Source organism: Gorilla gorilla, chromosome 10 (assembly GCF_029281585.2).
Source record: "Gorilla gorilla gorilla isolate KB3781 chromosome 10, NHGRI_mGorGor1-v2.1_pri, whole genome shotgun sequence".
Lineage (NCBI taxonomy): Eukaryota > Metazoa > Chordata > Mammalia > Primates > Hominidae > Gorilla > Gorilla gorilla.
Window position 1 is genome coordinate 29356627 of NC_073234.2, and position 14662 is coordinate 29371288.

Consider the following 14662-nt stretch of genomic DNA (forward strand, 5'->3'; position numbering starts at 1 on the left):
CTTTCACATCCCAGGGTGGGCTATGGGAGCAGGAAGAGGCCAGTGATTCCAGTCTGTGGGCAACAGGAAGACCTGGAGCTGAGGATCCCTGAGCTGAAACTTGCAGGCATGAGGGGAGGTGGGGAGGGCACTGCAGTCAGAGCAAGAGGCATGAGCAAAGGCCTGGAGTGTAAATCAGCCTTTCACAGTATCCCTTGCCCCTGCCTGTGTCACCATCTCCATCTCTTTACTTCTTGGATCATGTAAAGATAAAAGATAAGCCTGGAAAAAACAGTTTCACACATAAAGCTAGAAAGATTAGTTTTGCTCTCCTTTCTGACAAGTATTTATCTAGTTTTCTCAATAAAATACTGTGAAAGAGAACCTGGGGAGGAGACATAGACCAAAGATTAAAAACCGCAGGTCACAATGCCTAGGTGCCACTCTGCATTCCGAATGCTGTGTACCTCACCACTCACGGCATGTCTTGCCCATTAAATATTTTCCATTTTCTTGTTCACTGAGAGTGGATGTATTGAATTCAAGGCCACATCGTACATTGAAAACTGGCTATTTGGAGCAGGATGAAGTTATTAATTATTATTTCATACAGCACATGTGTATATTACACTTATGGTTGAGGAGATTTTTTACATTTCCTCATTCAGTCCACAAAATGACATCTTTACAGGGGTCAACACGATAACTGGCTCCCCTAAAGACCTCATTTTACAGATGAGGAAGTGAGTTCAGCAAGGTTGTATAGCTTGCCTGAGTCACACAGTGCTGGCCAGGGTGGGGCCAAGATGGGATCTGCTCAACACGGCCAAAGACCAGTGCCTCTCTCCTCAATTCCACCTTGCTTCAAATTACTGAAAGGCCTTTTTAAAATATGCATGTGGTAAAGTTAAGGCACTCCATGTGGCACCAATATATATCCTCTTTCACAATAGAAAGAAAAGATATGGGGAATTTAACCTTTGTATTTTATATTTATTTTCTATAAAACTGCCCTCCAAGTTAACAGCTGATAGAGATATTTGAAACAAAACTAGCTCGCTCGTGTCCTTTTTGGAATTTCCTCTTTAACAATGATGACCCCTGTTAATAGTAAAATCCAAGCACAAAGCCATACTTATGACTGCCATTCTCTTGCACTTAACCATTAGTCTCTATTCAAAGGAGTAGTTTGCAAATGGGTTTGAGAAAGAAATAGATGCAAGAAAATGGAGAATCTTCAAAATGTCCAAGATTACATGATCAGAGAGAAGTAGATTGTTCCTTCCCTCTTAGAGGAACCAGAGTCTTCAAGTTCAGAGGTGAAATATATTTACAGAATGGTAGGGGTAGGCTAAGATGATGATGCCCAGGCCTTAGCCATATGTGAAATGAATGAGATGCTTATGGCCAGTACCATGAGTTTCTCATCCTTCATCCTCACTGAATTAAATTAAGGTCCAGAAATCAACTATTTTGTAGGGATCCATTTTTTCAGTTTAAAACAACTTTGCCTTTTACCAACAGCAAAGCCCCAAGAGAAGGGATGTAGAAGGAAATCACTTTAGCTGAAGTTTCCAAGTACATGCTGTTTATGAGTTCCCTACATGCAGCATAAACCTTTATCTTTTTTAACATGGAAGCAACTCTATATAATTTAAAGAGTCAGGGGTTAGAATCAGAAGATGTAAGTTGGAACCCTGGCTTGCTCCTTATAGCTATGTAAGATTCAGCTCTCTACTCCTCAGTTTATCTGAGAAACAGAAATAACGTCAGCCTTGTGGTGAGGATTGAGCAATGTGCATTAATATAATCTAGAATATAATTGGCATAATCTAGAATATAATTTCCAATAGAAATTTGTCTCAAGCAAAGGCAAGGCAATTCCTTATAGATAACTATATTTAGACTGACAGCAATAATTCTTAGCATTTTCATTCCACTTCTTATCTTTAAATGATATACAAATTCTGATTACATAATTCCAGGACCTTCTCACTCCTTTTCCTAATCTCTGTCTCAGTTGCGTAAATGCAGACTTATCAATAAACTAGATTGCCTGCAATGGTTACTGAAAGATCACTTATGAGTTTCAGTGTCAAACTTGAATTTTATGTTGAAATCAAAGCAGCTTTGTAAATGGGTACATAATAAAAAGGAGAGGTTGAGAAGGTAACCATGATCCCATTTATTCCAGACAGTCCAGGCTGGAGTGCAGTGTTGCAATCTCAGCTCACTGCAACCTCTGCCTCCCAGATTCAAGCAATTCTCCTGCCTCAGCCTCCCGAGTAGCTGGGATTATAGGCAACTGCCACCGTGCCCAGCTAATTTTTGTATTTTTAGTAGAGATGGGGTTTCACCATCTTGGCCAGGCTGGTCTCGAACTCCCGACCTCTTGATCCACCTGCCTCGGCCTCCCAAGGGAGAGTTCACTTCTAGTTGGGGAGATCAAGGAAGACTTCATGGTGGAGCCTGCCTTTGAGATGAGCCTTGAGGAATGAACAGTATTTACATGGAATTTGAAAGGAAGGGCAACAGCATAATTAGTGATGAGAGAGAGCTTTTTGAAGAAATGTCCATATCGAACACAATGTGAAAGGAAGCTCAAAGAACTGAGGCACTGAGGAATGAGTATATTTTCACTTCATCAGCCTAAAGCTGGCACTAAAGATACTTTTGTCTATTCAACTCTAATAAATCTCACCCAAAGCATTAAGAGGTGCTTGGATGGCAAGGAAATGGAAACATAAAAGGTATAAACATGTCAGCTTTATCTTCAATGCACATTCATTTCCATCATCATCTTTACCAACAACCAACATTTTCTGAGCACTGACCATGTGCAGAGAGCACTCTGCTAACCACTGAGGACATAAAACGACAAAGACATAAATCTTGTCCTCACAGGAAAATAAAAAATTAATAAATTTGATCACTTTAACAAATTTGATCACTTTTAAACAAAAGTGATTTCTCTTCTACATGCAGGCTCTAAACACACACACACACACACACACACACACACATCCAGTATTTCTTTCTTCAAAAATCCAAAGGGTAGCATTCTCCTACTCAGGAAAGATCTTTCAAATCTGAGCACCTGTATTTGGCCAGGGTAGAATTTCTTCTGCAGTCCTTCTTCCTATGTGAACTGAAGGAAAAACCAGGATACAGATGTAAACAAAATCAAATAAAAACTGAAATATTCTCCATTCCCCCTCAAGCTCAGAAACAATTCTGGAGCCTCTAACAAGGTGATGAGAGGAAGAACCACGAATCACAAAGACAGCAATTGTGGCTCCACAGAGCTCACGGGTGAAGCTGATCTATCTGCATGGTAACAAATTCCAGGGTAAAGGCTGCAGTAGCTCCGTGATTTGGATGTTTTGCCTGTGTGGGGCCAGCCAGTAGATATTTGAAAAATTCAAATCAAGGAGTATGCGTCTTAGTTTTCTCCTAAATATTTAGTGCCTCACACCACCACACAGCCCACCAAACACCACTGAGTCCAAACCACACTCATACCCTTTCTCTTTTATCTTCAATGGCTATTAGCAGCTGTCCAAAAGAGAAGTAGTGTTTTTATTCTTTTATAGTTTGTCTTTTTAAAGACACGGATTCATAAATCTGGGTTTTTTCTTGCCTCTGTACATTTAGGTTCACATTTATTTTAAAACAGGGAAGGGAGTAAGCCAAAAAGGAAGGATGTGAGAAAACTATTAACCCAGCCAGCCTAATAATCAGTGATTAAAGTTACAGTCAGAGAAGAACGACATCTTGATGCCTCCTACCCTCTTCCTCCTCTGCGTGCCTTTAATATTCTACTTCAGGCACTGAGAGGGAGGGCAACAGGGCTAGTGAATTCCAACTAGCACTCAGATAATTGCACCATTCACACCCCTCACCAGTCAATCAGGGTCTGCTTAGCCAGCCCCATTTATTAATAGTTTTCCTACATTTACACTGTTACAAAGGACCGAAATGAGGTTTTCTCTCCGAAACAAGAAATGGGGCACCCTCAATAAAGACTAAGTGGAACAGAGGATGTTTGCAAAACCAAGAACTGCTCGCCCTATTTTGCAGCCACACCTGTTTTAAGGGTGTCAGGAAAGCATTCTCCCTAAGTTTCCTAACTTTCAACACCAGGCCAGTGTTAGTGTTGAGAGAGCTTCCCTTAATTCAACCCCCAGTTCCACCCCTTGGGTGCAATCTGTAGACTAAGTACCATCATATCCCAACAGCATTTTTTTTTAACTTCTGGCCCAGGGAACCCTCCACTAATCATAGAACAGTTTAACAGTGACAAGGTCTTACCTTCATGTTAAAATGCTAGTGTAACATAATGTTTAGAGCTAACAGGTGCCTTGTCAATCATCTTGCCCGGTCATTCTCAAATATGGCTTCGCATTAGAATCCTGCAGGGAAGTTTTTTAAATGACCATCGCCTGAATCCCTCCCTGAGAGATTTCAATTTAACTCTTTGGGGTAGGGTCTGAGCATGGGCATCATTCTTTTCTTTGTTGTTATTCTTGTTTAGTTTTTTGTATTTGTTTTTGTTTAAGCTCTGTGGATGATTTTGTTATTGAAGTGGAGTTCAAAATCACTGCTTCAGACTATTGTCACTTTATGGAAATTAGAAAATTGAGGTCCAGAGTCAACGGTTTGTACATGGTCACAGAATAAAGCAACACAAGCAGAATTAAATATAAGCTTCTGACTCCTAAGACCACCACCTCCTAAGACCACCGCCTCTTTCATTATCATATAGGCAGCTACTGGACAGCCTGGAAAAATCTAACATTTTTAAAGACCCATTACATATAAAGAGAGAACTCCGGACTCTGATGCTATGTGGATGAGCAAATGCACACCACTGGCTGATTTAGGGCCATGCATTCCAAGGGGGCTCGTGGGGGCAGGATACAGGAGAGGAAAGTACTGAAATGAGGGTCAGTGGACGTGGCTGACCACATTATGTGGCTTTAGGCCACATGGCCAACCTTAGGACTATTTTCACAGTTTTTAAAGGGTGGTTGTCAAGGAGGACACGTAACCTCCAAGGTGACTGTCAGCATTATTGCTCTATTATCCTGCGCCACACACACAGACCACATGCATTATTGTCCCTAAATTGCACACATTTAATGCATTTAAGACTTTGGGGCCTACTATATTTGGTAGGTAAGTCACTGCACGAACATATCCATCCACACACAAGTCTAATATGCACAGGTGTGTGGGGTGTGTGTGGATTTGGATACATATCCAATACACTAATCTCGAATCCAAAGTACAAACTGCTGTGGCATCTGTGTGACCAGACTACGGCCCCTAGAAGGTGGGAGGATTAGTTAAGAATGTCGACCATTTTCACAGAGTACAATTAGCTATGGGAAAAAGAATGAGCGTCCTCACCTGAGCTTCAGGCTTCTAAGACTCTCTTCTCCCTTCCTGTAACCATGTAGTGCTTTTATTCAGCCATTGTTTTTAAGTCCCCCCCTCTTAAAAAGAAACAAGATCTGATTTCCTAAGAAATTCTATGTGGTTGAAGCCCTGAGTGGGTCTATATAAAGATTAATGGGAACTTTAAGCTTGACATTTCTTTCTAAAGAAAGAAATTTTCAGTCTGAGTGAGGCAGTGAGGAAAGACACAGAGGATGGTGTGTGGACAGCATAGTTTGCCGTTGGTGAGTTGAGTGAGTAGTTCAGAGGGTTAATTCATTGAAACTTTAATTGTCTTAATCTAGGAAGCTCCTCTACTACAGACTTTACGCTCCCCATCAAGCTGGGCTCCAAGGAGGGCCAAAGCCTGTAGCTTCTCTCTCCTTCCAGGTCTGCCATTCACAGACAGCTGGCCCTGCTTCCCCTCCACCGCCTTCTCAGGGACCCTGGGCACAGCCTTATCACTGTGCCTCCCCTGCTCTGCCTCTCAAGTCCCCTTGGAATGCATGACTCTTAGGTCAGTCAATGGTGGAAATTTACTCACCCACATATCTTCAGATCCAGGGTGCTCTCTTTATATGTAATGCATCTTTAATAAGTCATCAGGCTGAGCTTAGGTTTCTTCTGCTAATGAAACAAATACAAACCACAACATACGAAGAATGGTGAAAGTGTAGATAAATGGTAAAAGGATAAGGAGCAGAAAAAGATAGAAAATAAATTTAGGGAATCATCCATTTCAAGCCCATCTTCCCTTAGGCACCAATGCTATAGTTTAATCAAGAGGTGACTGAAGGTGTCTCCCCAGCATCTCCACACCTGGACATCCCCAGGAGTAAAAACCTCTAAAATATCAAGCCACTCTAAATAGACTACCAAAAAGCATTTTGTGAATCCCCTGGGAATAATGGGATTCCCTCTTCATCCATCACTCCCTTTGCCATTACTGAAAGCAGCTGGTGTCTGAAGGGCATGGCAACTTTTTACCTCCCTACTCCAGAAACACATGGGCTAGGCTGGTCCTTCATTCTGAGTAGCTTGGCCTGGGCTAGGATCCAGGTTTCCCTTTGGACACAAACCAACTAACAGCTGTCCCTTTCTTTGTAATGGACATCAACAGAGTTAGCTGCAATCCAGTGGTCTAAGATGAAAACTGTATCATTTGCTCATTCTAGAGGCAAGTCTAATAAACAAGGCTAGGATTTCACTAACTATACAATCATGAAAGCAGAAATTAGAGCCTCTTCCTTCTTTTAAGATGACCCTGGCTTTATTCTCTAACCTTGTCATTTGTAATCTGAAATTCCTAATCAAAGAAGCAGCAAATTCCTGTGTTGTTCTTTTCCTTGAGTTAAGGGATGCAAGGAAGAGTGGGAGGCTTGCCTTTTACACCAACTTTCCTCTTCATATGCTTTCTGTCCTCCTAAAATGACCTGTCTTTCTGTATCCTACAAATCTCCTATTTTTTCCTCAAGACATAATTTAAATGTCAACCCCTCCATGAAGCCCTCCTCACTCTCCCAGATTTCTCTCCTTTTTAGATCTTACCTAAATATATAATTATCTCTTTATACATGTCCACACCACTAGATCCTGGTCCACACCACTAGATCCTGGCAGGTACAGACAGAGCTAATTCTTTTTCATAGCACAATATTCTTAAATGTTGTTGAATAATTGAACAAAGCAAAAGACATGAAAATAAATGAAGTTAAAAGAACAGAATAGTGTAAAAGAGACTGTGAGACATTAATAAAAAGATAAACTAAAAAGCAGGAGGACATAAGAAGAAAAAAAAGAAAGAGAGGAATCAGTTACGAGAAGCATCAGAATAAGAGAGCACAGAATGAAAAGAGAGCAGGCAAAAGATGTGCATAGGTGGAAAGAGTGAAAGAAGAGAGGAGATGGGTGAACTTAAATATACAGGTTTCTTTCTGATTTAAAAAACAAAACAAAACAAAAAAAAAGAAGTGCTGGAATCCCAAAAGTAGAATACAAGCACAACTGCCAACGTTCTGGTGCCAAGGCCACTAACCATGGTCTGTAATTAAAAGCAGGGATGGTGTAGACCTGTGATGCGTGGTCCAGCAACTCTGGCGTCAACTGATAGCTCATTAGAAATGCAAAATGTGGAGCCCCAGCCCAGGTTTACTGAATTAGAATATGCAGTTTCACAAAATCTCCAGATGATTTTAATATACGATACAGTTAGAGAAGCACTGACGTAGATATTTAAAATCCACAGATAACTCTGCATTTCACTCTAATCAATGGCATGGTGTACAAAGCACTGGCGCTAAGAAGTTATACAACCTTAGGAAAATCACTTAATGTCCCTGGATCTCAGTTTCTTTATTAAATGAGAAGTTCAGAGTAGATGCTTTCTAAAGTGTCACATAGCTCTGATATTCTTGATCTCATCTAACAACATAACGTTAACCCTTCCTAAACCCAACAGAACAAACAGGTAGCATCATCAACTAATTAATATCTCACTTCCTTTCTCTGTTCATTTATTTAACATTTTCTGATAATCTATTATGTGCTAGTCACTACGCTAAGTACAAATGATTCTAAGATGAATAAAACATCTCTCCCTGCCCTTGAGGAGTGCACAAACTTCTTAGGGAAACAGGGCATATAAACAAAGTCAGGATAAACTAAGAAGCATGAGCACATGCTGGTGAAGACCAGAAAGGAAGGCAATTCCACAGCCTGGGGCAGCCATGGAGAGTTTCACCAAGGGGACAAGGTAGACGTGCATGAGGTCCCTTCTCTGCCAACCTCTGCTGAAAGTACTAGGAAGTGAAAAGACCAAAAATAAGGTGGAGAACATCAAGAAAACAACTAAAGGTTCATAAACACACCTTGCTGGGTTCACAATCCCCCAAAATGTTCACAGCACAATGGATTCTGTGTAATGGCCACAGGCACCATTAACAGCCGCAGGTGAACCTCAAAAACCCACCTTCTCTGAGCTATGCCTGCTCTTTCATCCCGACTACATTCTGTTCTAGCTTTGGCCTCCTTCTGGAAGATATCAATTCAACCACTAATCTACTCTCCCTGGAGACTTCTTGTGGTTGCAAAGAGGAGATGCACTTTAATAAATGCGAACAATTCATTACACCAGTAACTCTTTTGATCTATATTTATTTACAATGAGAGACAATACTGGCATCCAATCATGTGCACAGGAGCAGTGACTGAAAATGTAGTTTACTGAAAGGAAGAAATTTCTAGAATTCCTAAGGATGGGATAGAATGGCACTGAGGAAAAGGAGGAGCTTCATTTTTCCAGCTCAGCTACTTTTGACTCCAACAAAATACACAAGATGAGTGGTTTTGTTGGCCCCGGTCTTCAATATTAAAGACACAAGACTATCGTTTGGAACAACAGTTTTCCCGTCTTTAGAATGGTGAGTTCAACCCTGGCTTTTTTCTCTTCCCTAGCTTCTACATGCTGATTTGGGATTATGATTTCTTCCCATATAATTTGTCCTTTCACCTGTCTCCTTTTATAGTCCATCAATATTATTTATAGCCCATAAATATTAACAATTTTTTTACTTTAACCTGTTAGTAGTATATATGTCACCTTTGTTTTCAGATTCTTAAACAAGAATATAGAAAAAAAAAACCCTGCCCCTGGGGTTTATTGTATTCATGGAGGAACTGGAAGAATGTTTTACAAGGTAATATTGTGGCCAAAGGATGCATCAGCTCAGTCCTGTTTCTCCCAAACACCCCTCATTCCACCAGCCAATTTCAGTCTATTTGCCCACCTCCCAGGTGCCCCCTGCCTCTCCCCACACAAGGCTGGGTGCATGCACATGAAGGTCAGGGAAGACAGTCAAGATTCCAAAGCTATCTTTCTGGAGGTAAACCAAGAACACAAAATCAAGGTTCCTGCTGTTCATCCCTTCTCCAGAGGAAGTCGCTCTTCTCAATCAGCCTTAAAGAAAAGCACTTGGTGTGCAAAGTATTGAATAGAGGATTTTTTCTCTTTCCCCTCCTTTCCTGTCATTTCACCTTCTTATTGATTCTCTCTGCCTGCGTCCATCCCTGGCAAAAATTGCATATATACGTTAGCAAAGCATGGATCTTCAGACAGACAGGCTTCCTAGGGATGGAACCAATGGGAGAGGAAAAATTAGACAATCCAGTGGTACTCCCGGCTCCTCTCCTCACATGTAACACCTAACTCTAAACTGCCACATCACTCTGTGTTCACAGATCCGCCATGCTCTGCCACACCTGAAACAGACACAGAAGATAACCATGTTGTTCTGCTTCTCTTGAAATTACCCACCTAATGTCCTTAACTGTGTCCTGGGAAGTCTTTATTTCCCATTATTATTATTTTTCTTAATTGCTCATCATGGAGGTTCCTCGACTGAAATTAAATTTGCTCTTCCTCCCACCAGCCGCCACCTTTCTTTCCCATGTCACCCACACTGTAAGGGGGCTGGCAGAAGGAGAAAAGACAAAATAGAACCCAGTCAGCTCTGTGCTGTGAGGGGAAAAAAGGGGGCGAGAACAATGGCCCTGAGATGGCTCAGAGCACCACTGAGTCACAGCCTCACAGAGACTGCCTACGAGGATGGGGAACACCTGCTTCCTCATCAGGGTCTCCAAAATGGCTTTGCATGGTGAAAAGGCACAGACCACCTGTGGCGATTCCTCCTTGAATCTTAACAAGCCTCTTCCAGTTGGATTACCTCTCCTTTCCCTTTATAGCTTCCCCACCCACTTTTTCCTCTCTTCCTCAACTCCCTCCCCTTTCAACCTCGCCTAGTCTTAGGGACAACTAATGATAGCCTGGAACCTGGCTTCATCCATTGGCATTCAAGATAAATGAGGTAGCTGAGATCCTGTCAAACAGCATCCTTGTCAAACCCATCACCAACAAACAAATATTCCAAAGGACCTACTGGGTGTGGAGTACTGGTGTTGTGGCACTGGGGATGCAAAAGGGGCCCTGTGCCCCATCAATGCCCTCCTCTCCTTGTCCATCTGTATGTATGAAAGCATTGCACATGGAGCTGCCTTTCTCACCCATACCTCTTTTCTATTTTGAAGTCAAATTAAGAGTTCATCCTCCTACTTGGAGTGGAAGCAGATGGAGAATGAGCTCAGGTGTCTCTAAGGTGAGCACACACCAGATAACCTCAGCTATTTGTAGACATGGTGAGAACATGGTTCAAAGTGGGATCCCACCCTCTCACTCTGATTACACCATGGTTACAAAGTAGCATTTCAGCAGTAAAACTCAAAAGAATGAAACCTAGAGAAGGGGGATAGTGAATTTGGATTACATCTATCCTTTCTGGACAATGAAGAACTATCATCTACTGTCATGTTGAGCGACAAAGATCTTTCACCTCTTCCCCACATCCCTTTGGTATTTTGGATTATCAAAGAATTGTTGTTTTAAAATGCCAGAAAAAAAATTTTGTGTGTGTTGGGGGGGTGGTAATACTTTTAGGAAAAATAATGATGCTAATGATTCTGCTACATGTTTTTGGAGATCTTTATCCCAACCTGATCCCTGCATTTAGACGCCTTCAGAGTTCAGGGACATATGGTCAGTGGAGCAAGGAAACGAGCAGACCACTCACCATCATGGCCTTCCAACCCATGAATGATCTGATTCTCCCAAGAGTTGTCTTGGATTGCATGAGTGACTAGCTGAAGAGTCATTAGCTAAGTCTTTTCCATTTCTCCTGCTATTTCTCTTCTCAAGTACATTAAAATACTGCCTAATCACATTTCACATATTGTAAAAATTGATGAAAGGGAAAATGTTAAAGTATTAATTCCATTTTTGAGGGTACAAGACTAACACATGCAAACAGCACATCTCTTTGTTTAACACAAAGACTCACGTGTCGAATTCTGCACCCCTTCCACATGCACAGCATTTTAGAACTCTGCAAGATAGCCATTTTGCAAGAGTGTGGAAGTAACAGTTTGCTTGGAGGATGTGTGGGTATAAATAGATGTGTAGACAGAAGGAGAAATTTACAGCTCAAAAATAATAGCACAGGAAAAAATACAAATTAAAAGCAGAATATTGACAGAATTCCTCCTTTCCGAGCTTAAGATTTAAGTCCTTTAACCTGCAGCATCCTTCAATTCCAGGTGTTCTGAGACCAGCCCGATCCCCACCTAGACCTACCCCTCTGCAATAGGCCTCCCGGGATTTCTGGGCCCCGTGTCAACCCTTTAGACAGCAAGTGGATTTCAGGGCAACAATCACAGTAATCTCAATCATTATTTTTATCTGTTTTAAAGGGCATAGAAAGGATGCCTAGGAAGGTAAAGACAGGAGACAGGGAGAGAGGCATGAAGGTGACAAGGGGAATAAAGCCAACCTGAAAAAAAAAAAATGATTTCTAGATTCCCATAAAAATCGGAGCTTTAGTTCTGGGTGAATAAAATGCTATTTAACTGGAAAATCACACAGGTCTCCTGGCTGGCTATGTCTATAGATATAGATATAGATACATTCCCCTGATGCCATCCAACATCTTTTGTGCCTACATACATCCACCCCCACTGCCCCCCAAAAGCCCAAAACCTGTTTGATGAGAGAAGAAAAAGAAAAAACATGGGAGATTTCCTTCTTTGTAATAAGCCTTTTTCCCAAAACAGCATTATTTTCATATCTTATGACCTTTTCTTCCAAAAAGATCCACTTGAGGGACTCGAAGAGATAGATAAAAGGAGGAATCCCTACCCCAGGTGAGGAAAAAATAAAATAGAATTTGCCCTACCTTGGTTTGTAGAAGCCAAACCTCTAGACGGACAGATTAAGGGAGTGAGCATGTTGGGAATGTCCAGTCCCTTCTTCTCGCTTGCATATCCACATAAGAAAGACGAAGGATAAATGAACGGAAGATAATTTAAAATCCAATTTAGCGTAAATTTTGTTTTAATCTTGTGTCTTGAAGAGATGCAAATTCAAAAAAAAAAAGATTTAATTCAAAGGTAATTCAGGGTATGGAGAGCAGCTCACAATGCAGAATCCAGAGTAATTATTCCGTGTGCATGTGAGGTTAGTGGCTGGAATAGATTTTTAACGCTTCTTCTGGCAATTACGGTTTTTGGTTTTTGGAGCGTTAGTGGAGGAAGCTCTGTGTGGAGAAGCTGGGGGCCGGCTCCGTCCCTCGGTGGAGCATGGTCATTCCCAAAGCGTCCCCTTCCTAAGGGGGAAAAAGAGGCGGTCAGGGCTTGATTCGCGTGTCCCCCGGAGGGTGAGAAAAATGCATTCCGAAAAAGATATCAATTCGTTTTAAGGAAAGGGGGGAGGAAACCCCGCATTTCCCACAGAGTGCACACGAGAGGAATTGAAAACAGCTGGTACCGGTCTATAAATAATTCAGAAAAGGTCTGGCTATACCATTCCTGGGACAGGCACGGATGAGAGGTGGGAAAGCCAACCTGAATGGAAGAGGAGAGAGGGAGGGAGCGAGCGAAGGAGGGAAGTGGGAAGGAAGGAGGAAGGGGGGGAGAAGCGGCACCATACAGCAACACACACTCACACACACGCAGAAACACAATTCCCACTTAACTCGCCAGCGAGTGCGGCCCCCAGCCCCATCTGCATTGCTGCTGACATGTCTGTCTCGCTCTCCTCATCGCCTCCAGCAGCAGCGCCGCCTCCCACCCCGGGCTTGTGCTGAATGGGTTCTGATTGTGCACGGGGTGCACACTGGGCATTTCTTGGAAGGGGCACACTGACACGCGCGCACACACGCCCCCGACGCGCACGCGCCCCGCGCGCACTCACACTCACCCCCGCGCACACTCACCCCCGCGCACACTCACGCTGCCGCCGCGCTGAGGTGCAGCGCACGGGGCTTCACCTGCAACGTGTCGATTGGACGGATGGGCTCGGCGCGTGGGTCCGGCCCGGGGCGCTGCTGCCCTGCCCCTCTGCTAGGTGAAGGGATGAAACCCCCCAAAAGACCAGAGACAGCCCTACCCAGTCACAGCACCCCCTCCCCCACAAAAAAAAAAACCTTTAAAAAAGCCACGTCCAAATTAGCAAGTGCCGGGTTCTGCTGGATTTCAGAGCTTTACCTCATGCCAGGTTGGTTCACGATTTCACGGCTTCGACCCTTTATCTGCCTGACACCCCCAAACCCCTACATTGAAAGGAGAGACTCCAAAGCCCATCTTTACGTACCGGCTCCGAGCGCCTCCGCGGTTGCAGTCTGCGGAGAGGGGTGGCCGGTGGCTGGGAATGGAGGGTTTTCCTTTCCTGCAAAGCAGGATTAATGATCCGTCTCGGGGGTTTTGAAGTTCATGACTCTTCTTTGCAAGGCAAAAGGATATGCATTCGGACGCCAGCACTACTGGATGGTGGTGATCAAGAATCACCCTTGACGAGCACTCTCGATAGAGCGAAGCCCCGAGATTTCCTAGAGGTGAAGAAGCCGAAGGAAGTGGTTTTTGAAAGGGGGTGGGGGGAACCTTCCTTTCTCAAAAAGAGGTGGGGGGTGGAGAGGCAGGAGCCCAGATTCCAGTTGGTGAGGATCGGAGCCGGGGGAAGGGAAGCGGGCGGGGGCAGGCTGTGCAAGTCAACCGCGCGGCAGCCGGAGAGGGAGAGCAGGAGGGGAGGAGGGGAGCGTCAGAAAAATGGGTATTAATCACCGGGGACGGGGGGAGGCGCGGGGAACGCAGGTTGCCTGGTCTGGATTTGGGTCTCACCCTCAAAAACGTGCCGCGCACACACACACAGACACACACACACCCCCTACCTCGCACACCCTGACTCCGGGGGGAGGAGAAACCCACGAAGCTGGGGAAGATACTGCTTCTGCTCCCAGGGGCGGGTGTGAGCGCGCGTGTCCTCTTTCTCCACACCCCCCACCCCACCCCACCCCCAAGCCCCTGCACCCCCTCACTCCTCTTGCTAAGACTCTGGCGGAGGCAGCTTCCCACGTCACGTGCTGGGGAAGTGGGGTAGGAAGGGGGATGGAAGGGGGACGGAAGGGGGAAGAAGCTTAGCCCGAGTCCGTGGCGCCTCCTCCCGGCCGCAGCGGGGAACAGCACCGACGGAGAGCGGCTGAGGGGCGAGGGGAGCTAGACAGTGCCCCCCGTGGGCGGCCCGCGGGCTGCGGAAAGCATCTCCAAGGCGGAGCTGTAGTTCGAAATTGAAGACCCTTGCTGTATTTTCCATAAATCAGCCTGTGCTTCCTACGAGCATTCTGTGTGTCGGACGCAGTCTGGGGCC

The 14662-nt window shown here is 44.0% G+C and overlaps 1 protein-coding gene across 2 annotated transcripts in view; it reads right to left on the reverse strand.

Annotated features, from left to right (window-relative positions):
• The window catches only part of GRIN2B (glutamate ionotropic receptor NMDA type subunit 2B), a 442738-nt gene extending 428456 nt beyond the window's left edge, over positions 1–14282 (reverse strand). The window contains exons 1-3 of one of the 2 annotated variants that reach the window (XM_055358714.2): positions 14187–14282; positions 13613–13847; positions 12198–12626 (exon numbers count right to left, since the gene is read on the reverse strand). The gene's annotated coding sequence lies outside the window, so the exon portion shown is untranslated. Of the gene's footprint in view, positions 1–12197; positions 12627–13612 lie in introns of both variants that reach the window. The other variant, XM_055358713.2, reaches the window with a different exon arrangement.
• Between the last annotated feature and the right edge of the window lie 380 nt (positions 14283–14662).